The sequence below is a fragment of the Lissotriton vulgaris genome, chromosome 1_1 (genome assembly GCF_964263255.1).
Source record: "Lissotriton vulgaris chromosome 1_1, aLisVul1.2, whole genome shotgun sequence".
NCBI lineage: Eukaryota > Metazoa > Chordata > Amphibia > Caudata > Salamandridae > Lissotriton > Lissotriton vulgaris.
This window is the reverse complement of record NC_141685.1, coordinates 279,839,719-279,857,935: the sequence shown is the minus strand read 5'-3', so window position 1 is coordinate 279,857,935 and position 18,217 is coordinate 279,839,719. Positions and strand designations below refer to the sequence as shown.

Below are 18,217 nucleotides of genomic sequence, written 5' to 3'. Positions count from 1 at the left end.
CATTGCACAGAAAATATGCAAATATTAGTACCTCGGCCACGCCCTGCTTGAGATCCGACAAACCAAACACCTCACTGGTTTAGAATGGCTCGCCATTGGTTTGGACGTCACTGGAATGAGAAGCATGGCGTCCATGCTGGATCGGGTTGAAAGACTTAAAACCGGGAAGATATTTTGCTAGCAAGCGGCCATGACAGATTGGGGTAAAATGTCGGCCTTGACAGAATGACGATAAAGTTGTCTCGCGCACATGTCTGAGGAGCTATTTTTCCGCCGAACAACTAACTGCTCTCATCAGTCTGTCCAACTTTATTATGTTTCTTCCAGGAGGGTTCAGGACAACTATCTAAAAGAACAGATGTCATTTCTCTGTATTCTAATGAGAGTTTACTTAATGCCTCTATATTTTTCACCAGGTCCTGATGAGACACACTGATTCACTCTTAAATCGGTAAAAACATTGGGGCATATTACCAGGCATGCAATAGCATTTAAAATATTACACATCAAGCTGCAGTTCACCTCATGTCCCTAGATGTCCCTGATGATGCAAATGCAATAGCATTAAAAATATCTTATATCAAGCTGCAGTACACCTCGCAGTCCCTAGATGTCCCTGATGAGGCAAATGCAATAGCATTTAAAATATTATACATCAAGCTGCAGTTCACCTCGTCGTCCCAAGATGTCCCTGATGAGTAAAATTAAAAAACATTGAAACCATTTCATGAATGCTAAAAATGATGCTAAGCTTATCCCATAATGCTTTGCAGGGCCTTTTAGTTGTATTTTTGCCCATAACTGTGCTTGGGGTGGTTATAAGAGAATGGGACCTCCACTGAATTACTATTTAAAGGGAGCAAGAATGTACAGAACCTGGGAAGAAAAAACAACACTCGTGACGGAATGCCCCCCAGCGATTGCCACGCCCCCAGCACACACCCACAGCACAATGCAGACACGCCCACAAGGGACTACTTTGCTGGCACGGTTCTTTTACATTTTAAATGTATATGGTGGGCGTCTGCATAGCCTATGTCTTTCTGCTGCAACTGCCCTTTCCAACGCTGTATTGGGTGTTGTGATTGGTGCTGTGGTTCCCGAGTTTACCTGGCCAAAAGGTGCAAGTTCTCTCCTTATAATAGTAGTATATATATATACTAGCAGCCCGTCCCGACGTTGTCCGGGAGCAATTAGGCTTCAGGGCCCCCGCCCGCCCCGACGTTGTCCGTGGGTCTCCCGGAGCCTTCCTCCATATATTGCAGTATTATACCTCTATGTTTACTTTGTATGCTTTTGTAACCTGCACACGTCCATTTTTCCTCCTATACCTCTATGTTTACTTTTGACGCTTTTGTAACCTGCACACGTAACTTTTTCTTCCTGTAATGCACCGTTTGGCTCACTTTTGTAATGCTCCGTTTGCTTCCTCTTGCTCACGATTGTCATTTTTTGCTTCATATTTCCGCCGCTCACCGTTCCTCCCCGCCTGTCCGCCGCTCCTCGCCGCCTGTACGCCGCTCCTCCCCTCTCCATGTCCGCCGGTCCTCCTCGCTCCTGGACGCCGCTCCTCCCTGCGCTCCTCACGTCAGCACGCACGTCTAGGCCGGCACTTCTTCCAAGGGACTACTTTTTTTTCCAGTACATTTTTTAAATAACGTATATTTATTAAGTTTATATAGCCTATGTCCATCTGCACACCCTGACGATTACAACGATGTATCGGGTGTGTGGATTGGCGCTGTCGTTCCCGAGTTTACCCACCTCAAAGGTTCAAAGTTCTTCCTTTATAATAGTAGTATAGATATATAGATAGATAGATAGATAGATAGATAGATAGATAGATAGATAGATAGATAGATAGATAGATAGATAGATAGATAGATAGATAGATATAGATATAGATATATATACATCTATACTACTATTATAAAGAGAGAACTTGCACCTTTTGGCCAGGTAAACTCGGGAACCACAGCACCAATCACTACACCCAATACAGTGTTGGAAAGGGCAGTTGCAGCAGAAGGACATAGGCTATGCAGACGCCCACCATATACATTTAAAATGTAAAAGAACCGTGCCAGCAAAGTAGTCCCTTGTGGGCGTGTCTGCATTGTACTGTGGGTGTGTGTTGGGGGCGTGACAATCGCTGGGGGCATTCCGTCAGGAGTGTTGTTTTTTCTTCCCAGGTTCTATACATTCCTGCTCCCTTTAAATAGTAATTCAGTGGAGGTCCCATTCTCTTAGAACCACCCCAAGCACAGTTATGCGCAAAAATACAACTAAAAGGCCCTGCAAAGCATTATGGGATAAGCTTAGCATAATTTTTAGCATTCATGAAAGGGTTTCAATGTTTTTGAATTTTACTCATCAGGGACACCTTGGGACAACGAGGTGAACTGCAGCTTGATATATAATATTTTATATGCTATTGTATTTGCCTCATCAGGGACATCTAGGGACTGCGAGGTGTACTGCAGCTTGAGATATAATATTTTAAATGCTATTGCATTTGCATCATCAGGGACATCTAGGGACATGAGGTGAACTGCAGCTTGATGTGTAATATTTTACATGCTATTGCATTTGCCTGGTAATATGCCCCAATGTTTTTACCGATTTAAGAGTGAATCAGTGGGTCTCATCAGGACCTGGTGCAAAATATAGAGGCATAAAGTAAACCCTCATTAGAATACAGAGAAATGACATCTGTTCTTTTAGACAGTTGTCCTGAACCCTCCTGATAGAAACATAATAAAGTTGGACAGACTGATGAGAGCAGCTAGTTGTTCGGCGGAAAAAGAGCTCCTCAGACATGTGCGCGAGACAACTTTATCGTCATTCTGTCAAGGCCGACATTTTACCCCAATCTGTCATGTCCGCTTGCTAGCAAAATATCTTCCCGGTTTTAAGTCTTTCAACCCGATCCAGCATGGACGCCACGCCTCTCATTTCAGTGACGTCCAAACCAATGGCGAGCCATTCTAAACCAGTGAGGTGTTTGGTTTGTCGGATTTCAAGCAGGGCGTGGCCGAGGTACTAATATTTGCATATTTTCTGTGCAATGCCATGGACTTCTTTTCTTTGTTTTTTTTTTGTTAAATTGTCAATAATAACTTATTTTAGTACTCTCAGATCTTTTACTCCTTTCCATTTCAATCAACAATTAATATATTAAAGGGGACCTATTAAAAGTAGGTATTTTTTAGCGCTACCAAGTGAAATTGCACTTACCATATTTAGAATAGCTTTTTACTATTTGTCTAGAAGGTTTCTTATAAAGAGAAGCCGCCACATCATTGTAAATGAAAGATATGAAGACAGCACTCTGTTCTAATCTAGAACGGTTGGAATACTGATTAATGATATTGTATTATAAGGATCTTGATATGAAAATCGTCATAATAAGCAGTGGGAAATAATGTCACGGACCATTTATGGATATGTCTTACTATGCTACTCAATGGTGGGTGTCCATCTGCACACCCTGACGATTACAACGATGTATCGGGTGTGTGGATTGGCGCTGGCGTTCCCGAGTTTACCCACCTCAAAGGTTCAAAGTTCTTCCTTTATAATAGAAGGATAGATAGATAGATAGATAGATAGATAGATAGATAGATAGATAGATAGATATAGATATATATACATATATATATATATGTATATATATATTTAGATATATATATAGATATATATATAGATATATATATATATATATATATATATATATATATATATATATATATATATATATATAGGTGTGTATATATATATATATCTATATATATATATATATATAGATATATATACATATATATATATATGTGTATATATATATCTATATATATATTTCAAAGCAGAGAGCTGGCCTTTATTGCGATCACCAGTGTAGTTGCCGCTATAGAACTCTACAGGGACCTCTGGGGACAGCCTGCGGTACTGTGTCCGTGCAGCCCTATTCAGACTCTACAGGGACCCCTGGGGACTGCCACTGGTACTGCACCTCTTCATGCTCCTCCAGAGATATTTAGTAAATTGTTACTCGGCCTTCCCTCGCGGAATCCATATTTCGCACCTCGACTGTGTCACTAGTGTCAGTGTCTCTTTAGCCAGTGGGCCCAGGGCCCGCTACTTAACACTGTGCAAGTCTGTTTTGTTGAACTTTTAGCTTGTTGCAATCATTGATTTACCGCTGGAGGAACAACTTCTCGCAAAGCATTCTATTTAGCAGCAAATCTAGAACGGAGGTAACCTGGAATTAAAAAATCCAGTTAACAAAACAAGCTAAAATTAATTAGGCACTTTTCGGCAATCAACAACGAACCTCGCTGTACTCGTTTATATAAAATCTGCTGGCAACACCCACCATTGAGTAGCATAGTAAAACATATCCATAAATAAAATCTGCTGGCAACACCCACCATTGAGTAGCATAGTAAGACATATCCATAAATGGTCCGTGACATTATTTCCCACTGCTTATTACGGCGAGTTTCATATCAAGATCCTTATAACACAATATCATTATTCAGTATTCCAACCGTTCTAGATTAGAACAGAGTGCTTTCTTCATATCTTTCATTTACAATGATGTGGCGGCTTCTCTTTATAAGAAACCTTCTAGACAAATAGTAAAGAGCTATTCTAAATATGGTAAGTGCAATTTCACTTGGTAGCGCTAAAAAATACCTACTTTTAATAGGTCACCTTTAATATATTAATTGTTGATTGAAATGGAAAGGAGTAAAAGATCGGAGGGTACTAAAATAAGTTATTATTGACAATTTAACAAAAAAAAAACAAAGAAAAGAAGTCGATGGCATTGCACAGAATATATGCAAATATTAGTACCTCGGCCACGCCCTGCTTGAAATCCGACAAACCAAACACCTCACTGGTTTAGAATGGCTCGCCATTGGTTTGGACGTCACTGGAATGAGAGGCGTGGCGTCCATGCTGGATCGGGTTGAAAGACTTAAAACCGGGAAGATATTTTGCTAGCAAGCGGACATGACAGATTGGGGTAAAATGTCGGCCTTGACAGAATGACGATAAAGTTGTCTCGCGCTCATGTCTGAGGAGCTCTTTTTCCGCCGAACAACTAACTGCTCTCATCAGTCTGTCCAACTTTATTATGTTTATATCAGGAGGGTTCAGGACAACTGTCTAAAAGAACAGATGTCATTTCTCTGTATTCTAATGAGGGTTTACTTTATGCCTCTATATTTTGCACCAGGTCCTGATGAGACCCACTGATTCACTCTTAAATCGGTAAAAACATTGGGGCATATTACCAGGCAAATGCAATAGCATGTAAAATATTACACATCAAGCTGCAGTTCACCTCATGTCCCTAGATGTCCCTGATGATGCAAATGCAATAGCATTTAAAATATTATATCTCAAGCTGCAGTACACCTCGCAGTCCCTAGATGTCCCTGATGAGGCAAATACAATAGCATATAAAATATTATATATCAAGCTGCAGTTCACCTCGTTGTCCCAAGGTGTCCCTGATGAGTAAAATTCAAAAACATTGAAACCCTTTCATGAATGCTAAAAATTATGCTAAGCTTATCCCATAATGCTTTGCAGGGCCTTGTAGTTGTATTTTTGCCCATAACTGTGCTTGGGGTGGGTCTAAGAGAATGGGACCTCCACTGAATTACTATTTAAAGGGAGCAGGAATGTATAGAACCTGGGAAGAAAAAACAACACTCCTGACGGAATGCCCCCAGCGATTGTCACGCCCCCAACACACACCCACAGTACAATGCAGACACGCCCACAAGGGACTACTTTGCTGGCACGGTTCTTTTACATTTTAAATGTATATGGTGGGCGTCTGCATAGCCTATGTCCTTCTGCTGCAACTGCCCTTTCCAACACTGTATTGGGTGTAGTGATTGGTGCTGTGGTTCCCGAGTTTACCTGGCCAAAAGGTGCAAGTTCTCTCTTTATAATAGTAGTATAGATATATACTGCTACTCACGAGTTGGATCCTTTGTGAGCTTCGTTTTGGCTGTCTGCTGTGGCGTACTGAGGTCTGCACCCTGATGTTGCCTGTCATCCACTGACGGGTTGGGATTGCTTTTCATATATATATATATATATATACAAAACCACCTCCCCTGAAGACGAAAGTGAAGAAGCCACAACAGGGGAGCAAGTGGAAACACCTTTATTCCATGGCACAAGTTAAGGTAATTCTCCATCACCCGCTTTTGGCGAATGCATTTCGGCGTTTCTGTAGTCTTCCTCAGCGCCAGGGTGTGTGTGAATCAGGTGTCGGGTGGTTATCAAAGATAAAGAGGAAGATTTATGTCGGACTTGCAGCATTTTTGCGCCGCCGTTGCGTTTGTGACGCAGCGGCGGCGTAAACCCTGCGCCACGTTGCGACATACTTACATTGTGACGCATCTATGGAGATGCGTCACGGTGTAAGGCCCTGCGCCACATGAAACCTGCGTCAGGTTTCATGTGGGCGTTTCCACACGGGGTGCGTTCCGTGGCAGGAACGCCCCTGAAAAGTGACTCAGTGAAATCTACAAGATTTCACTGAGTCAGTTTCCCAACACTGATGCGTCAAATCCCTGCGCCTGCTTGAAGCAGGCGTAAGGTTTGACGCACCACGTTAGAGATAGGGCAAGTTGGAATAGTGCTGGAGTTGCGTGCCGCAACACAACTTCAGCACTGCGCCAACTTTACGCCCTAGATGCGACACGCATCTGTTTATTCCTGCGCCATGGTGCGCCGCATTGCAAATGTGGCGCATCATGGGTGGCGCAAGGATAAACTTGCGCGCCGTATCTTTCCCAGCGCATCTCTGCCGATTTGCAGAGATGCGTCAGGCAACATAAATCTGCCCCAAAGTATCTAGCCCCCTCCTGATTAGTAGTGCGCTGTTCCGCCCCCAAAAGGTAGATACCAATCGCATGTATCCCTAGCAGGTCGCTTCATGTACTGCGCCTTCCAGTCCCAGCATGCAATGTTTTTAGTCTTGTCTGGTGGATACTGTGCAGGGTGGATTGGCACTACGTTGGTAAAGAACCCCCAAGTCCTGATGCCACTGGAATGCGATGTCTCCTCCAGTCCCCAACCGTTTCAACCTCCATATCCCGGGGATCCATTAGGCGGGGGCAAGGATAGCAATCATACCTCGCCCAATGTGAAGTCAAATGGCCTCAGCACCGCCCCATCTCTTCCGGGGCTAGTAGGTGGGCTCTGGTAATTCCTGCAACCCAGATCCAAAACGAAAGTCCACTGAAGTAGAGACCAGTGAACCAGAGCCTGCTTGTAGAAACGGGGGCCTCTTGTGCGCGACACTGGATATGTATGTATATATATACATGTATATATATATATATATATATATATATAAATATATGTATAAAAATATAAATACAAGTGATCAAGGCTTTTGAGAGCCGAAACGCGTCATGGCTGACTGGTGTTGGGCAATAAAATAACATCACCAAGATTTTGGGTCTTGCTTCTTCCTTCTGCACGGCAAGCTTGGTTGTGTTCGGACGATTACATACTGCATATATATATATATATATACTGTCTCAACCTTGAAAAAAAAAGTCTCCATATATATATATATATTGTGCTCCAAATTCTTCCCCACTTGCAAAAGAATTATCCACACTCACAGGGTTGATTTCCAAAGGTTGTTTTATTTTACAACAACAGACAGACGCTTTCGCGTTTCGGCACACAGCCTTTCTCGATGTCAGTAGCCACTAGACATCGGCATGTATTTAAAACATTATCCCCGCAATAAAGGAAGGACTATAGCTTACTGACATTAACCAGCGCCATCTTGGAGTGATATATGTTGTCATAAATATGATCGATCTTATGTATGTTATTCATTTTCACATACACTTTATATACTCCATTACCCAAGTAAAATCAACTCTGTGAGATATAAGCAAGTTATCATCATCCCACATGTAAAATTCTCATTTTTATATATTGAATTACTCGGTTTCCAAACAAAATTGAGCCGTGTATCGGCTATTATCCTCCCTTTGATGTTATTCAGGTCTGTGTTCAAACAAGTTAACCATTAACATACCATCTTTTCTGTATAAACATTTCTATACTTTTCTCTTATTTCATTTTTTCTCTTATCAAATTCATATTCATAGAGCCCACCAAGGCACATCTCTTGACTTGAAATAAAAATTCAAAATCACAAGTTAATCTCAAATCCAAAAAGATAACATCATTTCATCCAGATTTAGATCAAAACACTGTTTCTTATATACATACATACAAATATACATATATACAAATAGAGCTGTCACAGTCCCCGCATCTTTAGCAGTGTCATCATTGTGTTATCATCCAATACTTATGTTCCAGTGTGCACCATGAGGTCTTCCCCACTGTTCATACCCCAAGGGGTTTTGGTATGGAGGTCAATAATGTACCTCGATTCCAATCTTCGAAGTTTCTTTAATCGATCCCCCCCTCTGATATTATCAGGAACTAGGTCAAGTCCAAAACAGAGTAACTGATTCCGATCACTTTTATGTTTTCCGTAAAGTGTCTTGCGACTGGATATGCCTGGTCCACCTTGTCTATTGCCCTCATGTGTTCTAATATCCGCATTTTAAATGGGTGCACTGTACTACCTATGTAGCGCAACCCACAAGGGCAGACAAAACAGTACACCACATATGGTGTACTGCAAGTGATAAACTTCCTAATTTTCTTGACCATACCGGTGTCTTGAATAGTATATGTAAGCGCTCTTTTGCTGTTACAACACGCTTTACATTAATTACAGCGGGAAAAACCTTGAGGGTATTAGTCTTAGATGGTATCTTTTCTAGATGACTTCGTACCAATTGATCTCGGATGGACCTGGCCTTTTTAAATGTGACCAAAGGGAAATTGGGAACATCCCCACCTATGACATTATCCATTTTAAGGATATGCCAGTTTTTTCTCAGCATGTGTTTTAAATGATTTGCCTCTGCTGAATATGGGGTAATCAGTTGGAATTTACCTCCTTCTGTTTTCTTGTTCTTACTTTGACCCAATAAGATATCCCTTGTCATTGCTCTTACTTTACACAGTGTTTTGTTCAGGGTGACAGGATTATAACCCCTTACAATGAATCTAGCTACACTCTCGGATGAGCAAAATGGGGTGGCAGGGCCTTCACCACCTAGGGCCCCAAGTGGTGGAATGCCCTCCCGCTGGAAATAAGATCCCTACCCACTCTTCAGGCATTCAGAAGGGCTCTGAAAACACATCTCTTTGCGCAGGCGTATCTGTAGTGGTGTATTGCTTACATTTATGATTTGTTTTGTTAGGCGCCTTGATGCCTTCGGGTTATTGTTTGCGCGGTATAAATTTTTATCCAATTCAATTCAATTCAATTACTTATGTAGTTTCAGCTTTCTTACGAAACTAAAGAGATCAATCCTAGTCTGAGTGTATTCAAGATGGGAATCAGGGCAGAATGTCAATCCCAAACTCAGCACTTTGTGTTCCAAGTCAGTAAGTGGTCTTGTTGTTAAATTTACCACCGTGAGATTAGTTGTTTCCACTATCTCCTGTTGGTTCTCCTGCGGTTGGTCCAGGTTGTGCTTTTGGGCTTTACTACCACCACCGAATCTTCTAGTCCTCCTACGCTTGTTTCTGGGGGCTTGTTTTTCCCCCCTCGTAGCCAGGATTGCCTGATGACTTGAAACTCGGTCTGAAAAGGGGTCTGCTTGTTAAACCCACTTGCGACGTGCATCGCTGGTTCAACACTGGATTCATTACCCGTCAAGCCAGATTCCGATGTTACAACTGTTTGTGCCGGCATTTTTGTTCTATACATTCCTGCTCCCTTTAAATAGTAATTCAGTGGAGGTCCCATTCTCTTAGAACCACCCCAAGCACAGTTATGCGCAAAAATACAACTAAAAGGCCCTGCAAAGCATTATGGGATAAGCTTAGCATAATTTTTAGCATTCATGAAAGGGTTTCAATGTTTTTGAATTTTACTCATCAGGGACACCTTGGGACAACGAGGTGAACTGCAGCTTGATATATAATATTTTATATGCTATTGTATTTGCCTCATCAGGGACATCTAGGGACTGCGAGGTGTACTGCAGCTTGAGATATAATATTTTAAATGCTATTGCATTTGCATCATCAGGGACATCTAGGGACATGAGGTGAACTGCAGCTTGATGTGTAATATTTTACATGCTATTGCATTTGCCTGGTAATATGCCCCAATGTTTTTACCGATTTAAGAGTGAATCAGTGGGTCTCATCAGGACCTGGTGCAAAATATAGAGGCATAAAGTAAACCCTCATTAGAATACAGAGAAATGACATCTGTTCTTTTAGACAGTTGTCCTGAACCCTCCTGATAGAAACATAATAAAGTTGGACAGACTGATGAGAGCAGCTAGTTGTTCGGCGGAAAAAGAGCTCCTCAGACATGTGCGCGAGACAACTTTATCGTCATTCTGTCAAGGCCGACATTTTACCCCAATCTGTCATGTCCGCTTGCTAGCAAAATATCTTCCCGGTTTTAAGTCTTTCAACCCGATCCAGCATGGACGCCACGCCTCTCATTTCAGTGACGTCCAAACCAATGGCGAGCCATTCTAAACCAGTGAGGTGTTTGGTTTGTCGGATTTCAAGCAGGGCGTGGCCGAGGTACTAATATTTGCATATTTTCTGTGCAATGCCATGGACTTCTTTTCTTTGTTTTTTTTTTGTTAAATTGTCAATAATAACTTATTTTAGTACTCTCAGATCTTTTACTCCTTTCCATTTCAATCAACAATTAATATATTAAAGGGGACCTATTAAAAGTAGGTATTTTTTAGCGCTACCAAGTGAAATTGCACTTACCATATTTAGAATAGCTTTTTACTATTTGTCTAGAAGGTTTCTTATAAAGAGAAGCCGCCACATCATTGTAAATGAAAGATATGAAGACAGCACTCTGTTCTAATCTAGAACGGTTGGAATACTGATTAATGATATTGTATTATAAGGATCTTGATATGAAAATCGTCATAATAAGCAGTGGGAAATAATGTCACGGACCATTTATGGATATGTCTTACTATGCTACTCAATGGTGGGTGTCCATCTGCACACCCTGACGATTACAACGATGTATCGGGTGTGTGGATTGGCGCTGGCGTTCCCGAGTTTACCCACCTCAAAGGTTCAAAGTTCTTCCTTTATAATAGAAGGATAGATAGATAGATAGATAGATAGATAGATAGATAGATAGATAGATAGATAGATATAGATATATATACATATATATATATATGTATATATATATTTAGATATATATATAGATATATATATAGATATATATATATATATATATATATATATATATATATATATATATATATATATATATATATATATATATATATAGGTGTGTATATATATATATATCTATATATATATATATATATAGATATATATACATATATATATATATGTGTATATATATATCTATATATATATTTCAAAGCAGAGAGCTGGCCTTTATTGCGATCACCAGTGTAGTTGCCGCTATAGAACTCTACAGGGACCTCTGGGGACAGCCTGCGGTACTGTGTCCGTGCAGCCCTATTCAGACTCTACAGGGACCCCTGGGGACTGCCACTGGTACTGCACCTCTTCATGCTCCTCCAGAGATATTTAGTAAATTGTTACTCGGCCTTCCCTCGCGGAATCCATATTTCGCACCTCGACTGTGATGTCACTAGTGTCAGTGTCTCTTTAGCCAGTGGGCCCAGGGCCCGCTACTTAACACTGTGCAAGTCTGTTTTGTTGAACTTTTAGCTTGTTGCAATCATTGATTTACCGCTGGAGGAACAACTTCTCGCAAAGCATTCTATTTAGCAGCAAATCTAGAACGGAGGTAACCTGGAATTAAAAAATCCAGTTAACAAAACAAGCTAAAATTAATTAGGCACTTTTCGGCAATCAACAACGAACCTCGCTGTACTCGTTTATATAAAATCTGCTGGCAACACCCACCATTGAGTAGCATAGTAAAACATATCCATAAATAAAATCTGCTGGCAACACCCACCATTGAGTAGCATAGTAAGACATATCCATAAATGGTCCGTGACATTATTTCCCACTGCTTATTACGGCGAGTTTCATATCAAGATCCTTATAACACAATATCATTATTCAGTATTCCAACCGTTCTAGATTAGAACAGAGTGCTTTCTTCATATCTTTCATTTACAATGATGTGGCGGCTTCTCTTTATAAGAAACCTTCTAGACAAATAGTAAAGAGCTATTCTAAATATGGTAAGTGCAATTTCACTTGGTAGCGCTAAAAAATACCTACTTTTAATAGGTCCCCTTTAATATATTAATTGTTGATTGAAATGGAAAGGAGTAAAAGATCGGAGGGTACTAAAATAAGTTATTATTGACAATTTAACAAAAAAAAAACAAAGAAAAGAAGTCGATGGCATTGCACAGAATATATGCAAATATTAGTACCTCGGCCACGCCCTGCTTGAAATCCGACAAACCAAACACCTCACTGGTTTAGAATGGCTCGCCATTGGTTTGGACGTCACTGGAATGAGAGGCGTGGCGTCCATGCTGGATCGGGTTGAAAGACTTAAAACCGGGAAGATATTTTGCTAGCAAGCGGACATGACAGATTGGGGTAAAATGTCGGCCTTGACAGAATGACGATAAAGTTGTCTCGCGCTCATGTCTGAGGAGCTCTTTTTCCGCCGAACAACTAACTGCTCTCATCAGTCTGTCCAACTTTATTATGTTTATATCAGGAGGGTTCAGGACAACTGTCTAAAAGAACAGATGTCATTTCTCTGTATTCTAATGAGGGTTTACTTTATGCCTCTATATTTTGCACCAGGTCCTGATGAGACCCACTGATTCACTCTTAAATCGGTAAAAACATTGGGGCATATTACCAGGCAAATGCAATAGCATGTAAAATATTACACATCAAGCTGCAGTTCACCTCATGTCCCTAGATGTCCCTGATGATGCAAATGCAATAGCATTTAAAATATTATATCTCAAGCTGCAGTACACCTCGCAGTCCCTAGATGTCCCTGATGAGGCAAATACAATAGCATATAAAATATTATATATCAAGCTGCAGTTCACCTCGTTGTCCCAAGGTGTCCCTGATGAGTAAAATTCAAAAACATTGAAACCCTTTCATGAATGCTAAAAATTATGCTAAGCTTATCCCATAATGCTTTGCAGGGCCTTGTAGTTGTATTTTTGCCCATAACTGTGCTTGGGGTGGGTCTAAGAGAATGGGACCTCCACTGAATTACTATTTAAAGGGAGCAGGAATGTATAGAACCTGGGAAGAAAAAACAACACTCCTGACGGAATGCCCCCAGCGATTGTCACGCCCCCAACACACACCCACAGTACAATGCAGACACGCCCACAAGGGACTACTTTGCTGGCACGGTTCTTTTACATTTTAAATGTATATGGTGGGCGTCTGCATAGCCTATGTCCTTCTGCTGCAACTGCCCTTTCCAACACTGTATTGGGTGTAGTGATTGGTGCTGTGGTTCCCGAGTTTACCTGGCCAAAAGGTGCAAGTTCTCTCTTTATAATAGTAGTATAGATATATACTGCTACTCACGAGTTGGATCCTTTGTGAGCTTCGTTTTGGCTGTCTGCTGTGGCGTACTGAGGTCTGCACCCTGATGTTGCCTGTCATCCACTGACGGGTTGGGATTGCTTTTCATATATATATATATATATATACAAAACCACCTCCCCTGAAGACGAAAGTGAAGAAGCCACAACAGGGGAGCAAGTGGAAACACCTTTATTCCATGGCACAAGTTAAGGTAATTCTCCATCACCCGCTTTTGGCGAATGCATTTCGGCGTTTCTGTAGTCTTCCTCAGCGCCAGGGTGTGTGTGAATCAGGTGTCGGGTGGTTATCAAAGATAAAGAGGAAGATTTATGTCGGACTTGCAGCATTTTTGCGCCGCCGTTGCGTTTGTGACGCAGCGGCGGCGTAAACCCTGCGCCACGTTGCGACATACTTACATTGTGACGCATCTATGGAGATGCGTCACGGTGTAAGGCCCTGCGCCACATGAAACCTGCGTCAGGTTTCATGTGGGCGTTTCCACACGGGGTGCGTTCCGTGGCAGGAACGCCCCTGAAAAGTGACTCAGTGAAATCTACAAGATTTCACTGAGTCAGTTTCCCAACACTGATGCGTCAAATCCCTGCGCCTGCTTGAAGCAGGCGTAAGGTTTGACGCACCACGTTAGAGATAGGGCAAGTTGGAATAGTGCTGGAGTTGCGTGCCGCAACACAACTTCAGCACTGCGCCAACTTTACGCCCTAGATGCGACACGCATCTGTTTATTCCTGCGCCATGGTGCGCCGCATTGCAAATGTGGCGCATCATGGGTGGCGCAAGGATAAACTTGCGCGCCGTATCTTTCCCAGCGCATCTCTGCCGATTTGCAGAGATGCGTCAGGCAACATAAATCTGCCCCAAAGTATCTAGCCCCCTCCTGATTAGTAGTGCGCTGTTCCGCCCCCAAAAGGTAGATACCAATCGCATGTATCCCTAGCAGGTCGCTTCATGTACTGCGCCTTCCAGTCCCAGCATGCAATGTTTTTAGTCTTGTCTGGTGGATACTGTGCAGGGTGGATTGGCACTACGTTGGTAAAGAACCCCCAAGTCCTGATGCCACTGGAATGCGATGTCTCCTCCAGTCCCCAACCGTTTCAACCTCCATATCCCGGGGATCCATTAGGCGGGGGCAAGGATAGCAATCATACCTCGCCCAATGTGAAGTCAAATGGCCTCAGCACCGCCCCATCTCTTCCGGGGCTAGTAGGTGGGCTCTGGTAATTCCTGCAACCCAGATCCAAAACGAAAGTCCACTGAAGTAGAGACCAGTGAACCAGAGCCTGCTTGTAGAAACGGGGGCCTCTTGTGCGCGACACTGGATATGTATGTATATATATACATGTATATATATATATATATATATATATATAAATATATGTATAAAAATATAAATACAAGTGATCAAGGCTTTTGAGAGCCGAAACGCGTCATGGCTGACTGGTGTTGGGCAATAAAATAACATCACCAAGATTTTGGGTCTTGCTTCTTCCTTCTGCACGGCAAGCTTGGTTGTGTTCGGACGATTACATACTGCATATATATATATATATATACTGTCTCAACCTTGAAAAAAAAAGTCTCCATATATATATATATATTGTGCTCCAAATTCTTCCCCACTTGCAAAAGAATTATCCACACTCACAGGGTTGATTTCCAAAGGTTGTTTTATTTTACAACAACAGACAGACGCTTTCGCGTTTCGGCACACAGCCTTTCTCGATGTCAGTAGCCACTAGACATCGGCATGTATTTAAAACATTATCCCCGCAATAAAGGAAGGACTATAGCTTACTGACATTAACCAGCGCCATCTTGGAGTGATATATGTTGTCATAAATATGATCGATCTTATGTATGTTATTCATTTTCACATACACTTTATATACTCCATTACCCAAGTAAAATCAACTCTGTGAGATATAAGCAAGTTATCATCATCCCACATGTAAAATTCTCATTTTTATATATTGAATTACTCGGTTTCCAAACAAAATTGAGCCGTGTATCGGCTATTATCCTCCCTTTGATGTTATTCAGGTCTGTGTTCAAACAAGTTAACCATTAACATACCATCTTTTCTGTATAAACATTTCTATACTTTTCTCTTATTTCATTTTTTCTCTTATCAAATTCATATTCATAGAGCCCACCAAGGCACATCTCTTGACTTGAAATAAAAATTCAAAATCACAAGTTAATCTCAAATCCAAAAAGATAACATCATTTCATCCAGATTTAGATCAAAACACTGTTTCTTATATACATACATACAAATATACATATATACAAATAGAGCTGTCACAGTCCCCGCATCTTTAGCAGTGTCATCATTGTGTTATCATCCAATACTTATGTTCCAGTGTGCACCATGAGGTCTTCCCCACTGTTCATACCCCAAGGGGTTTTGGTATGGAGGTCAATAATGTACCTCGATTCCAATCTTCGAAGTTTCTTTAATCGATCCCCCCCTCTGATATTATCAGGAACTAGGTCAAGTCCAAAACAGAGTAACTGATTCCGATCACTTTTATGTTTTCCGTAAAGTGTCTTGCGACTGGATATGCCTGGTCCACCTTGTCTATTGCCCTCATGTGTTCTAATATCCGCATTTTAAATGGGTGCACTGTACTACCTATGTAGCGCAACCCACAAGGGCAGACAAAACAGTACACCACATATGGTGTACTGCAAGTGATAAACTTCCTAATTTTCTTGACCATACCGGTGTCTTGAATAGTATATGTAAGCGCTCTTTTGCTGTTACAACACGCTTTACATTAATTACAGCGGGAAAAACCTTGAGGGTATTAGTCTTAGATGGTATCTTTTCTAGATGACTTCGTACCAATTGATCTCGGATGGACCTGGCCTTTTTAAATGTGACCAAAGGGAAATTGGGAACATCCCCACCTATGACATTATCCATTTTAAGGATATGCCAGTTTTTTCTCAGCATGTGTTTTAAATGATTTGCCTCTGCTGAATATGGGGTAATCAGTTGGAATTTACCTCCTTCTGTTTTCTTGTTCTTACTTTGACCCAATAAGATATCCCTTGTCATTGCTCTTACTTTACACAGTGTTTTGTTCAGGGTGACAGGATTATAACCCCTTACAATGAATCTAGCTACACTCTCGGATGAGCAAAATGGGGTGGCAGGGCCTTCACCACCTAGGGCCCCAAGTGGTGGAATGCCCTCCCGCTGGAAATAAGATCCCTACCCACTCTTCAGGCATTCAGAAGGGCTCTGAAAACACATCTCTTTGCGCAGGCGTATCTGTAGTGGTGTATTGCTTACATTTATGATTTGTTTTGTTAGGCGCCTTGATGCCTTCGGGTTATTGTTTGCGCGGTATAAATTTTTATCCAATTCAATTCAATTCAATTACTTATGTAGTTTCAGCTTTCTTACGAAACTAAAGAGATCAATCCTAGTCTGAGTGTATTCAAGATGGGAATCAGGGCAGAATGTCAATCCCAAACTCAGCACTTTGTGTTCCAAGTCAGTAAGTGGTCTTGTTGTTAAATTTACCACCGTGAGATTAGTTGTTTCCACTATCTCCTGTTGGTTCTCCTGCGGTTGGTCCAGGTTGTGCTTTTGGGCTTTACTACCACCACCGAATCTTCTAGTCCTCCTACGCTTGTTTCTGGGGGCTTGTTTTTCCCCCCTCGTAGCCAGGATTGCCTGATGACTTGAAACTCGGTCTGAAAAGGGGTCTGCTTGTTAAACCCACTTGCGACGTGCATCGCTGGTTCAACACTGGATTCATTACCCGTCAAGCCAGATTCCGATGTTACAACTGTTTGTGCCGGCATTTTTGTTTGGAACTCAATTCTTTACGGGAAACGTCACATTTTTTTGAAACTTCTCTTGCTGGCAAGATTTTATTTTCTGTTCATATTTTAAAAATCTTGGTTTCATTTGTTCCATTGCTTCAGTAATTTTATTTCATCTTCCTCTTTGTTCAAATCTTCTTCCAGCTGCTTAATCTCCACTAGTGTCTTTTCGCGGTCGCTCCATGCGTACTTCACCAACAAGCCCAATGTTCCTTTGCAATAGTGGGCCGTGTGTTCCGCCCAGTCAGTCAATAGTTGGGGATGAGGGTTCTCATACGAGGGGACAGTATATACTCTTAATTCTCTTGGGACTCTATCCACCTCAATGTATCCCTGTAAGCTTGTAGCCTGCCACCATTTCCTGATCTCGCGTTCGTATAAACGCTCTAATTTCAACATTATGTCGTTGAATTTGGTCTTTGGTTGTTTCGGATCCGGCATGCTGGCTTGGACTCCACCCACATTTTGTTTTTTAAACATACCTTTAGCATCTTCATGCCTGGTTGATTCGCAGAATATGCTGTCGTCTATTGGCTGTTGTCTAGGACTCTTTGACTGTTTAAATCTCGCAACCGCTTATTGGTAATATCGCCCCTTACATCGCGCTGCCACACATAACTGTCTTTTATTCTTCAGAACAGAAGGAGATTGTTAGCTCACCCGATCGCGGTTCTCCCGATTCACTGCGCTT

At 41.6% G+C, this 18,217-nt stretch overlaps 4 pseudogenes; 2 read left to right on the top strand and 2 right to left on the bottom strand.

Moving 5' to 3' along the window:
- The first annotated feature begins 3,243 nt into the window (after positions 1-3,243).
- Positions 3,244-3,296, top strand: LOC147746979 (U7 small nuclear RNA; annotated as a pseudogene).
- A 1,304-nt stretch (positions 3,297-4,600) lies between these two features.
- On the bottom strand, positions 4,601-4,653 carry LOC147746978 (U7 small nuclear RNA; annotated as a pseudogene).
- Positions 4,654-10,890: 6,237 nt separating this feature from the next.
- LOC147746977 (U7 small nuclear RNA) lies at positions 10,891-10,943 on the top strand (annotated as a pseudogene).
- Positions 10,944-12,270: 1,327 nt separating this feature from the next.
- LOC147746976 (U7 small nuclear RNA) lies at positions 12,271-12,323 on the bottom strand (annotated as a pseudogene).
- Positions 12,324-18,217: the final 5,894 nt, after the last annotated feature.